We start from the raw sequence: 13,538 nt of genomic DNA on the forward strand, positions 1-13,538 counted from the left end.
TTGGGTCGCCAGGGGCTTGGCTTGCCTGCAAACCACCACAGGCCCTTTGCTCAGGCCTCTCCACGCCCCAAGGGAACCCCACCCTTCAGGGCAAACCAGCTGGCCCCCACCCGTGCACCAGGCCTCTATCCTCCTATCTAATAAAAGAGTAATATGCAGATTGACCATCAATCCAACACACAATATGGCTGCCCCCATGTGGACAAAGATCCTGCCCCCATGTGGACACAGGATTGCCACCACAAGATGGCCAGCAGGGGAGGGCAGTTGGGAGGCACCAGGCCTGCAAGGGAGGGCAGTTGGAGGCAATCAAGCCCACAGGGCAGGGCAGTTAGAGGTGACCAGGCCAGCAGAGGAGGGAAGTTGGGGGCAAACAGGCTGGCAGGGGAGCAGTTAGACATCAATCAGGCTGGCATGGGGGTGGTTAGGGTGTGATCAGGCTGGCAGGCAGAAGCGATTTAGGGGCAATCAGAAAGGCAGGCAGGCGAGCAGTTGGGAGCCAGCAGTCCTGGATTGTGAGAGGGATGTCCGACTGCCGTTTAGGCCCAATCCCACCGGGCAGTTGGACATCCCTAGAGGGGTCCCAGATTGGAGAGGGTACAGACTGGGCTGAGGGACATCCCCCCTCTGTGCACGAATTTCATGCACCGGGCCTCTAATATATATATATATGATTCCTAACAAAAACAGAGCAGTTAGAAAGACACAATTTATAATGTTAAGCTAGAAGAGATGACCTGACTCTCTACTTCTCACTAACTTCATGACTTCGGGCCACTCATGTATCTGTTCTGAGCTTCAGTTGCTTTATGTATAAAATGGAACTAAAGGTCCTAAACATCTCACACATAATGTATGTGAAATTGTTTTGTAAACTGTAAAGGGCTAGACAAGTGAAAGGGAATAGTATTCTCTTCTCTCTGGCCTTTTCTCTAATTCTAAGTAGGCTAATAAAAAAAATCAAGACAATAAGCAAGACTTGTGTATCTCAATAATTTTTAAAAATTATATTAAGAAAAGCCAACTGGAATAATATAACAAGAAAAGTTTCCCCTTGTCCTTTACTCTGGGAATTGAGAGCTTAAAGGCAAAAAAATGAGAATTCAAAAGTGAAGGTTTCTTGATGTCCTCTGCTCTTTCTCTTAATTTCCTCTAGATTGATTTCCTTATATTGCACATTTCATGCACACTTTGCATCATAATGACTATTTTATGGGTTGATGATTCTTTTATGAGAAATGGTTTTCTGTGTAGCCAAGCAGAGAGAGAATTGTCTCAAGGTTCACTTACAAAAAAAATCAATTGTGAATTGCTAAATGTACGGCTCACACAGAGAAGACTGAAACCTGTTTTGTTTTGTTTCAATGTATCATTAGGTATTAATGTCAGCATTTCTTTGCTTGTCAAGGCCAACTCATGACATTTCAACTCCAAGGGAATGAAATGACTCTAAAGACCCAGTAGTCTAATAATCTATAATTGAGGTCACTAGATTAAATAACATTTTTTGACACAAAGTTTTCTTTACGCTTTGGGGGGAAGGGACGCCACACTTCCACTCAATTAAGAGAAACATTTTCATCAGCACAGAAGTCTTTTTTAATTTTTTCCCACTTATCATGCCATGAATTCATAGGGAATGGGTTCCAGAAGCTCAGGCTCCTTTCCATTGATTCTCACAAAGTGTGCTTTTCTGGGTGGAGCAGGCTGATGCTTCAGTTGAACCCAGGTACCTTTCTTTTTGGCTTCCTTATTTTTCCAATCATTTTCCTTCACATGTTTCAAGAAGCTATCTGGGCTCTTAGAGTGCTTAATATGCTCAATATGTACATTAATTCTCTTTACAAGAATCTTGCCCTTAACTTGCTTGTTCACAAGAATGCCCACTGCATGCTGGGTGACATTGTAGACTCTTCCAGTTTTGCCACAATAACATTTGTGGGCATTCCTTTTTGAACAATGCCCATTCCCTTGATGTCCACAATATCACCTTTCTTGTAGATTCACATGTATGTGGCCAAAGGAACGACTCCATGTTTCCTAAAAGGCCTAGGGAACATATAGCAGGTGCCTCTCCTCTTTCCCTTTGTGTTAGTCATTTTGGTGAACTACTGGAAGGTGGCAGTTCTGGCTGAAAGGCTTAAATAACTTCCCTTAATTGGAGTTTAGCAAACATGTATGAACCTACTGCTACACACAGGCAGTATGCTAGGGGGAAGTATGGAAAGACAAATATGAATGATAGATATAACTAGGCCTTAAGGATATAAAATTCCAGGAGGCAGAAGAGGGAAGGACATACAACATGTAAGGAGCATACAGGGGAACATATGAAAACCAGAATTAAGGGCACTAAAGAGGGGGAGACACTACTAGTGAGGGGCAAGAAAACCAAGCTTCTTTCTAAACCACTAAAGTTCCTTATCCTATATAATAAAAGTGTAATATGCAAATAGACTGAATGGCAGAACAACTGAACAACCAATCAAAGCGTAATATGCTAATGATATGCTAAGGTTGCTCAACTGCTCGCTATGACATGCACTGACCACCAGGGGGCAGACAGTCGACTGGTCAACCAGTGGCTATGACATGCACTGAACATCAGGGGGCAGATGCTCCAACCGGTAGGTTAGATTGCTGCTGGGGTCCAGCCGATTGGGACTGAGCGAGATGGGCCAGACATGCCCTAGAGACCTCCTGTGGTCCCTCCCTGGCCTGATCGTGCACTGGTGGGGTCCCTCCGCATGGCCTGTGCCCTCTTGCAATCTGGGACCCCTTAGGGAATGTTGGAGAGCTGGTGTCAGCCCGATCCCGCAGGCCACTCCCCTTGGGAGGGCGCCAGCCGCAGGGCTCATGACTGGCGAGTGCTACTGCAGCAGCACAAGCCTCTCCTGATTGGGATTGATTGGGCACAAGCCCACAGCAGGCACAATGGGGCCGGGATGAGCGAGAGCGGCAGGTAGGAGCTGCAGGCAGCGTTGGACTACAGATTTCGGCCTGATCCCTGCAGGCCACTCAGAGGGACCACACTTGTGCACAAATTCATGCACTGGGCCTCTAGTAGATACTATTCACCTATTATATCCAATAAAGGCAAAAAGAAGAAATTAATCTATTTAACATTAAAAATTCTGGTGTCAACTCACTAGACTTTTGATGTCTTCTTATAATGCAGGAAGTTTCACTCTACCCTAGTGATAAGAAAAACAACAACAGATAATCTACAAAATTATTTCTTGAAGCTATCAGAGACAATTTAAAAAATCTCAGGGCAACAAACTAGCCTGAATTCTAAGGAAAGACAAGCACTTTCAAGGACAGACAGGATGGCTGTACTTGCTTACCTTGTGCAGAGCATGGGAGTAGGAGATGCCAGATAACATAAGCTGGTAAGAAGTACTCAACTAAAATGTTCAACAAATTGCAAAATGCAAGGTGTGGGCTAGCACAAAAGCATAGAACTCTTGGGAGTCTTAGATACAAAAATACAAAGGGAGTTCTGCATCTACTTGCAGGCTCTTCTTTATGGATCTCAATGGGCATGCATTAAAATGATTGGGCGGGGTGGCAGGGAGGGTGGGGCAGGAGACTAAGGAGCATTCTACTTGGTGGTTTAGGCCTGGAAGAAGTGAGGAGGGATGAGGGGAATAACAATCACTCCTCACAAAGCCTGTCCAGGTCCTTCTTCCCTATTTTCTCTAAGATACAAAAGCTCTAACTGCTAAAGGATTGGAAGCACACCCTATCACTCTCAGGGCACAGTTGAAAACCAACTACAATTGAAGGATGAGATACACACACACACACACACACACATGCCTAATATGCAAATATATATTATATATATATTATATATATATATAATAGAGAAGATTGGTTAAGAACACTGAACACCATAAGTTTTAAGTCATTCCCCAAAGTATATTAATACAAGTATAATATTTACAACAGAAAAGGATGTTTTGAAATACAGAATACTAAACATACATACATACACACACAAACAGACACACACACACCCCAAATCAAGTTCCAAAGACAAAAAAAATCTACAGCATAGATCTCAATGGAATTATGTCTTACACTAGAAAGAAATTATATTAATGACCAGAAGCAAAGAGGAGAGTTAAATGCATTTGACTTTTAGTAAAGATGTATTAATAATGAAGTTACCGGGGAACCTGACCTAGGGTAGTTTTATTTAACATTTTTATGAATTATCTGAAACAGGGAATGCAGAGTGGAAACTTTACATTTGTGGAGTACAGAATCTCTTCTAGATTATAAGATGTCAAAGAAATGTGAAAAAAAAACAACATAATATGATTTCATAAAACACTGTGAATAGAAAAAATTGTGGAGACTAAACTATTTGAATAAGAGATAGTTTATAAAAACACAATATTGAAAAAAATAAAAACACAATATTGGGTTTAAATGAAAATAATAATAATAGCTATCAAATAATAATCATAGCTATTAGTAGTTATCAAGTATCATATACATCCCCTCAATCCTTAACAATCTTCACAATAGTTATTCTTCCTATTTTACAAACAAGCTAACTGAGGGTTGGAACATTTAAGTAATTTGCTCAGTGCTACAACAATGATTACAATGAATGTGGCCTGTAAAAAAAACAAACCTGATACATGATTATTAAGCTTTGTTTCCTTGCAATTTTAAATATCTAAAATATTTTTAGGGCAACTAATAGAAAACCATATTTGGCAATAGGAATTTCATCCCTGTACGTGGTAGGTTGATTTCCATTATCTTAAGGCCACAACCATCAACAGGAAGTTAGAGAAAAGTTTGGAGAAGGGATAGTGGTCTGTACCAGAAACTGAGAGGTGGAGAAGGAAAGTTGCTGAAAAAGCCTCTTTAGAATTGTAGGGAAGGATGCCAAACTCAATGTTACTAGTAAATGTGAGTTGGTATTACAAATTATTTGTAAGGGAAATGAATTCCTGAGAAATCTGTTCATGATAATGTATTTGTGAATAAAATCAACCAGCAGAGGGGGCTGCTAAAAGAATATACAGTACAGGCTACTTAGCCACAGTTTATATTACAAAAGTCTGTTTCTAAGTCAATTGTTTAGAAGGCAGAATTCATTTCACCAAGGGAACAATGTTCCAAATCTGGGATCAGCACTATGGCCCTCAAGCCAAATCCAGCCCAACACCTGTTTTTGTATGGCCCACAAACTAAGAATGGTTTTCACATTTTTAGAAGATTGAAAAATTTAAAAGTTGACTAATATTCTGCAACACATGAAAATTACATGAGATTCAATTTTCAGTGTCCATAGATAAAGTTTTATTGGAATACAGCCACACTCATGGCCGCTTTCACATGTAACAGCACATGTAACAGCAGAGTTAAGGCAGAGACCATATGGCTCACAAAGCCTAAAACACTTGCACTCACACACTATGTGGCCCTCTACAGAAGAAATTTGCCAGTCTTCATTCTAATTAATTATTGCATTCCTGGGTTGGCTGGTAAAAAAAAAAAAGGTGTCATCCTATCTAATAAAGAGGGAATATACTAATTGACTGCCACACCCTCACAAGATGGCGGCGCCCACAGCCACAAGATGAGGTGCCCAGTCCCCTCAGCCCCACCTCATCCAGCCTCAGTCCCCCAATGCCCTCAGCCCCACCTCATCCAGCCTCAGTCCCCCAGTCCCCTCAGCCCTCCCTTACCCAGTCCCCACAGCATCTAGCCTCATCCAGCCTCAGTCCCCCAGTCCCCTCAGCCCCAACTCATCCAGCTGGAGTCCCCCAGTCCCCTCAGTCCCACAGGGGAGAACAGTTGGAAGGGATCAGGCTGGCAGGGGAGGGCAGTTGGGGACAATCATGCCGGCAGGGGAGCAGTTAGGCATCAATCAGTCTGGCAGGCAGAGTGGTTAGGGGCAATCAGGCAGGCAGGCAGGCAGGCAACTGGTTAGGAGCCAGCAGTCATGGATTGTGAGAGGGATGTCCGACTGCCCGTTTAGACCCCGAGGGGACCCAGATTGGAGAGGGTGCAGGCTGGGCTGAGGGACACCGTGCCCACTCCCCCCACCCCGTGCACGAATTTCATGCACCGGGCCTCTAGTGTCAAATATGATTGTACTGTGGTGCTAACAGCATCCCCAAGTCTACACCTGAAGCTTTTTCAGAACTCCAGTAGCATTCCAACTGTGGAAGAAGTGAATATCAAAGCTTTCAGAGTCATAATTTTTTTACCTTTGCTTATTCTGTCCAGTCAATTTGGAATACCTTTCCCCCAACAAAACGAAAATAAAAAGTTAACCTTTAGGAACTAACAAAATTGAGCATTTTAAAAGTATTTTACACTCATTGTTCTATTTAATTCTCACAACAACTAAGTGAAACAGTTGCTATTAATATGCCCATTTACAGATGGGAAAACTGAGACCAAAAGAAATTAAAAACTTGTTCCAAATAACACTTCTAGTAGGTGCTAGAGCCAGGATATAAACCCTGGCAATCTAGAACAATCTTGGATATTGTGCTATTATCCACTGACCACAAACCTATATTTCTTTTTTCAACTTTTGAAAGACCTTTCAACTTTTTTTTCCCCTTTTCTAAAATAGTTTTATTGTTTAAAATATTGCATATATTAGTACATATATCTCCTTTTTTTCCCCATTGACCTTCCCCCAGCCTCCCCTACCCCCTGTCGCATGCCCTCATCCCACCCCCCCAGTGTCTTGTGTCCATTGGTGTGCTTATATGCATACATACAAGTCCTTTGGTTGATCTATTTCCCTCCCTCCCCAACACTCCCCAGCCTTCCCACTGTAATTTGACAGTCTGTTCGGTGCTTTACTGCCTCTGTATCTATCTTTTTATTCATCAGGTTATAATGTTCTTTATTTTTCATAAATGAGTGAGATCATATGGTATTTTTCTTTCATTGCCTGACTTATTTCACTTAACATAATGCTCTCCAGGTTCATCCATGCTGCTGCAAATGGTAAGAATTCCTTCTTTTTTATAGCAGCATAGTATTCCATTGTGTAGATGTACCATAGTTTTCTAATCCATTCATCTGCTGATGGGCATTTAGGCTGTTTCCAAATCTTAGCTATGGTGAATTGTGCTGCTATGAACATAAGGGTGCATATATCCTTTCTGATTGGTGTTTCTAGTTTCTTGGGATATATTACTAGAAGTGGGATTACTGGGTCAAATGGGAGCTCCATTTTTAGTTATTTGAGGAAACTCCATACTGTTCTCCACAGTGGCTGCACCAGTCTGCATTCCCACCAGCAGTGCACGAGGGTTCCTTTTTCTCCTCATCCTTGCCAGCACTTGTCGTTTGTTGATTTGTTGATGTTTGCCATTCTGACAGGTGTGAGATGGTACCGCAATGTCGTTTTTATTTGCATCTCTAGGATAATTAGTGACTTTGAGCATGTTTTCATATGTCTCTTGGCCTTCCTTATGTCTTCTTTCGAAAAGATTCTATTTAGGTCCGTTGCCCATTTTTTTATTGGATCATTTATCTTCCTTTAAGTTATATAAGTTCCCTGTAGATGTTGAAGATTAAACCTTTATTAGTGATAACATTTGCAAATATGTTCTCCCATAGAGTGGGCTTTCTTCTTGTTTTGTTGATGGTTTCTTTTGCTGTGCATAAGCTTTTTATTTTTATGTAATCCCATTTGTTTATTTTCTCTTTAGCTTCCATTGCCCTAGGAGCGGTATCAGTGAAGAAATTGCTTCAGCATATGTCTGAGATTTCTCTGCCTGTGGATTCCTCTAGTATTTTTATGGTTTCCCATCTTATGTTCAAGTCCTTTATCCATTTTGAGTTAATTTTTGTGTATGGTGTAAGTTGGTGGTCTAGTCTCATTTTTTTGCATGTATCTGTCCAATTTTCCGAACACCATTTATTGAAGAGACTGTCTTGACTCCATTGTATATTCATGGCTCCTTTGTCAAATATTAATTGAGCATAGTGGTTTGGGTCGATATCTGGATTCTCTATTCTATTCCACTGGTCTATATGTCTGTTCTTGTGCCAGTACCAGGCAGTGTTGAGAACAGTGGCTTTGTAATACAGCTTGAAATCTGGTATTGAGGTCTCACCTACTTTGTTCTTCTTTCTCAGGATTGCTGTGGCTATTCGGGGTCTCTTTTTATTCCAGATGAATTTTTGGAGAGTTCTTTCTAGGTCTGTGAAATATGCCGTTGGTATTTTAATGGGGAGTGCATTGAATCTATAGATGGCTTTGGGTAGTATGGACATTTTAATGATGTTGATTCTACCAATCCATGAACATGGTATGTTCTTCCATCTGTTTACATCTTCCTCTATCTCTTTTTTCAGTGTCCTGTAGTTTTTCACATGCAGGTCTTTTACCTCCTTAGTTAAGTTTATTCCTAGGTATCTTAATTTTTTTGGTGCGATGGTAAATGGGATTGCTTTTTTAGTCTCTCTTTCTGTAAGTTCACTATTGGTGTATAGAAATGCCATAGATTTCTTGACGTTAATTTTGTATCCTGCTACGTTGCCAAATTCATTTATTAAGTCTATTAATTTTTTGATGGAGTCTTTTGGGTTTTTTATGTACAATATCATGTCATCTGCAAATAAGGACAGCTTTACTTCTTCTTTTCCAATTTGGATGTCTTTTATTTCTTCTTCTTGTCTAATTGCAATGGCTAATACTTCCAGTACTATGTCAAACAGGAGTGGTGAGAGTGGGCATCCCTGTCTTGTTCCTGTTCTTAGGGGAAATGGTTTTAGTTTTTGCCCATTGAGTATGATGTTAGCTGTGGGTTTAACATATATGGCTTTTATTATGTTGAGGTATGATCCTTCTATTCCCACTTTGTTGAGAGTTTTTATCAAGAAAGGGTGTTGGATTTTGTCAAATGCTTTTCTGCATCAATTGATATGTTTATGTGATTTTTATCTCTCAATTTGTTTATGGATGCATCGCGTTTATTGATTTGTGGATATTGTACCATTCTTCTTGGCCAGTCAGAGAAAAATAAATATCACATTATCTCACTCATTTATGGAATATAATGAACAACATAAACTGATGAACAAAAATAGATCCAGAGACAGAGAAGTATCGATCAGATCATCAAACCTCAGAGGGAAGGTAGGGGAGGGTGGCAGTAAGGGGGAGAGATCAACCAAAGGACTTGTGTGCATGCATATAAGCCTAATTAATGGACACAGACACCAGGGGGGTGAGGATATGAGTAGGGGGTTTGGGGGCGGGGGTAATGGGGGGATAAGGACACATATGTAATATCTTAATCAATAAAGAAAAAAATGTTCATACTACCCAAAGCAATCTATAGATTCAATGCAATCCCCATTAAGATACCAATGGCATATTTCACAGACCTAAAACAAACTCTCCAAAATGTCTTATGGAATAAAAAAAGACCCTGAATAGCCGCAGAAATCTTGAGAAAGAACAAAGTTGGAGGGGTCACAATACCAGATATCGAGCTATATTTCAAAGCCACTGTTCTCAAAACTGCCTGGTACTGGCACAAGAATAGATATATAGACCAATGGAACAGAACAGAGAACCCAGAAATAAACCCAAGCCATTATGCTCAGTAAATATTTGACAAACGAGGCAAGAGCATACAATGGAGTCAAGACAGTCTCTTCAATAAATGGTGTTGAGAAAATTGGACAGATACATGTAAAAAAATGAAAATAGACCACCAAGTTACACCATACACAAAAATAAACTCAAAATGAATAAAGGACTTAAACGTAAGATGTTTCTCTCTCACATTGATGTTTCTCTCTCTCTCTTCCTTCCTCTCCCTCTAAAATAAATAAAAACATATTCTTGGGTGAGGATTAAAACAAAATTATTTTTATAAAAGACATATTGTGACTGAACAGATAACAAAACAAGACCTTTACATATGTTGTCTATAAGAGATTCACTGCAGATCAAAAGAAACACACAGACTGAAAGTAAAGGGAGGGGAAAGTATATCCATAAAAATGGAAACAACAAAAAAAGCTATGGTAGCAATACTTGTACCAGACAAAATAGACTTTAAAACAAAGGCTATAACAAGAGACAAAGAAGGACCCAGCAACTCCACTTCTGGGTATTTATTTGAAGAAACCCAAAACACTAAATTGAAAAGACATATACTTCCAAATGTTTATTGAAGCATTATTTACAGTAGCCAAGATATAGAAGCAACCTAAGAGTCAGTCAATAGATGAATGGATGAAAAAGAAGTGGTGCATATATACTGTACAATGGAATATGACTTAGCCATAAAAAAGAATGAAATCTTGCCATCTGTGACAACATGGATGGACCCAGAGGGTATTATGCCAAGTGAAATAAGTCAGACAGAGAAAGAAAAATGCCACGTAATTTCACTTATATGTGGAATATTAAAAAAGAAAATAAATGAATAAGTAGAACAAAAACAGACTCATAAATACAGAAAATATTTTGAAGGCTGCCATATGGGAGAAAGGTTGGGAGACAGGGGCAAAAAAAGGTAAAATGATTTAGAAGTACAAATTGGCAATTACAGAATAGTCACTGTAATTGGAATATAGTCAATAATATTGTAATAGCTACATATGGTGTCAGATGAGTACTAGATTTATCAGGGTGATCACTTTGTAAGTTATATAATTATCTAATCATGGGTTTGTACACCTGAAACTAATATAATATTGTACGTCACTGTAATCCTACCTAATAAAATGGTAATATGTAAATTACCATCACTCCGCTACGCCCACGATTGGGCCAGAGGGAGGCGCAGGGGGCGGGACTCGGGGTGGCTGGGGTAGCTGATTGGGCCGGCAGGACGCTGAGCTCGCATCACCAGTGGCGGTGCGAGCTCAGCATCTGCGCCATGGCTGTGCTGCGGAACAGAAGGGGCCTCTGGGGCAGTGAGCTCACGTCCTGCCGCGGGCCATCAAAAGCGGAGTGGCTGGGTGCCTGTCTGCTCCAGCACCAGGCCTTTCAGAAGCCTCCGCTGTGCCAGAGGCTTCCAAAAGGTCTGGTGCACCAGCGGACAGGCACCCAGCTCCACCGCGATCGAAAGCGAAAGCGTGTAGGGGACCCTACACCTGCATGATTCAATCATGCACTGGGCCTCTAGTCTAAAAATAAAAGATAAGAAATAAGAAATAAAGCTCCAGTTTATGTGCAAAATTTGGGGGGAAAAAATGTCAGAAAACACAATTTCACACCAGGCAGGCCAAGTGAATTATAAACAGTTTATATTTGCCTATTAATGGTGCCATTTGAGCTGATTGACCAGACATTGACAGCAGTAAGGTAAGAACTATACTGTTCATGTATATTAAAATTTGACACAATATTTTGGTAACTATCGTGCAGTTATTTTAACAGTAGGCATCTTTCAATTTAAAATAATTTCTACTTATAACAGTGCTATCCCATCACCACTCAGTAGTGAAACTCATGTTTATAACTATACTCAGGAAAATTAGATCTGATAAAATGCCATGAAGAATGCTAGACAGCCACCACAGTATGTCATGCTGATAATTTAGGAAAGTGCAGTTTCTCCTGAGTTACTTCCATTGTGTTATGATAAAGTTAGGAAAACAAAATCATTATTAAAGTCAAAACTTTTCTATAATTACAAGGCTTCACACTTACTTCTATGAGAATATATACCATTAATTATGTGATTTTAATACATAAAGATTTCAGGAAGCTATCCCTCTCATAATTTGTTGTAAAAAAATACAGTTTTGTGATGGACCATGCTACTTAAGCAGAGCAAAACACGTCTGCTCAAAGAAAGTGATATTTTTACTCTAACCAGCACATCCAGCAGAAACAGAAGGTTCAATTATCATTATATTGGCTAGTCTCTTGACTCTCTCCTGAAAAATATAAAGTGTAGGAGGGAGCTTTTGTTACCACCCAGCATTTTTTTTTTTTTCTGTCTTGTGACATTCTCTGACTTTCAGCTGACAGCCTGTGTTATGTAAAAGATTGCGATGGTGGAAAGGTTAAGTGGCATCAATGCAGGAGGACTTTAGCATGTGACCCTGTCAACAAATTTCAGTTTATCATATCACACAACATTCTGCTGGATAAGAAAAAATTCTATAAGAATTTGCAATTTGCTATCAAACACATATTTTAGCATGTTTTCTTATTAAAAAGTATTCTTTAGAACTTGAAGCAGGTAGTAGAAACTATGAATGCTACTTTCATTATGAGTTTTTAAATTTTAAACTTTAAACTTAAAAGTTTGTCACAAAATCCAATAGAGAAGATAAATGAGCAGAGAAAGAGAAAAGAGACAGGCAGATTCCTATGTATTACCTAGAAAGACACACAAGCACACTTGATACTCTCCTAGATGCCTAGGTATAGATGGTTTTTAGAAAAAGAACAATAGTGTGCATTTTGAATGCACAAAATTATTTTTATTTTTTAAATAATCAAACAATGAATCTCTACATCCTTCATTTTTAATATATAGAATCACAGACTATCAGAGCCAAGTTGAAAGTCTTTAGAGAGTATCCAACCTAAAACCACCCATTTTACATGGAAGGAAAACTAAACTCCAGAGCAGAACAAGGATGTACATTAGTGATTTTAATACATTGAAGTTCAATGAATTGTCTTTAGACATCACTGCCATAAATAACCCATGTCCAAGTTATCTATTGCACACATCTGGAATGGGGCACAGCTGACTCAGAGCATGACATAAGATTCTTAATTATTAGCTAGCATTAAAATTTCTAGTCATTTTAAACATTGGAAAACTCTGATTTATTACTGCTGGTAATGTTTTTATTAACTGAGAATGAATATCCACTTTCAGAACAATTTACATTTTCATATAATTATCGACTTTTTTGGCTGGAAGGATTCTTAAAATTTCAGTCCTCTTTCAAGCTAACCTGATTCTATATATTATATTGGACTCTTCTCTATAACATCCATGCCCAGTGGTCACTTAGGTGTCTGTTTGGATGCATTCCATCTTTGAGAACTTTTGACTGTTAAAAGGACTTTCTTTAATTTTATCCAAACTTACATTCCTTTGATCTCTCTATCCACTACCCGTACCAAGGATACTACATTTTGACAACACATAAAATGTATCTTATCTCTCTCTTCCATATGATCGCTTTTCAGAGCTAAGAGGATGGTGAACACATGGCTTCTCCTCTTCAAGCAAAGCAGCTCTGTTTCCTTTAGACATTGCTCACATGACATGCCTTGGAGAAGGAAATCATAGCGGTAAAGGGCATCACACTCTGAAGGTTCAATCCCATAACCACAACCTGCTGACTGTGTTACATTTGGATACTGACTATCCTCTCTGTATCTCAGTTTCCCCCATTTATAAAAGAAAAATAGTAATGGTATTGATCCCATAGTATTGTTTCAAAGAATAAAATAAATATTGTGTGAAGCACTGGGGTAGATTGGGTGATTACTATTCCCAACCTTTCATATTCTCCCTGTATTAGAAGTATATGCATTCATGCTT

At 39.5% G+C, this 13,538-nt stretch overlaps 1 protein-coding gene and 1 pseudogene across 1 annotated transcript in view; both read right to left on the bottom strand.

Moving 5' to 3' along the window:
- Positions 1 to 13,538, bottom strand: part of HPSE2 (heparanase 2 (inactive)) — a 538,739-nt gene that overhangs the window by 273,673 nt on the left and 251,528 nt on the right. The gene's annotated exons all lie outside the window — the stretch shown is intronic.
- Positions 1,582 to 2,099, bottom strand: LOC114232471 (60S ribosomal protein L21-like; annotated as a pseudogene).

The sequence above is a fragment of the Eptesicus fuscus genome, chromosome 17, assembly GCF_027574615.1.
Source record: "Eptesicus fuscus isolate TK198812 chromosome 17, DD_ASM_mEF_20220401, whole genome shotgun sequence".
Classification (NCBI taxonomy): domain Eukaryota; kingdom Metazoa; phylum Chordata; class Mammalia; order Chiroptera; family Vespertilionidae; genus Eptesicus; species Eptesicus fuscus.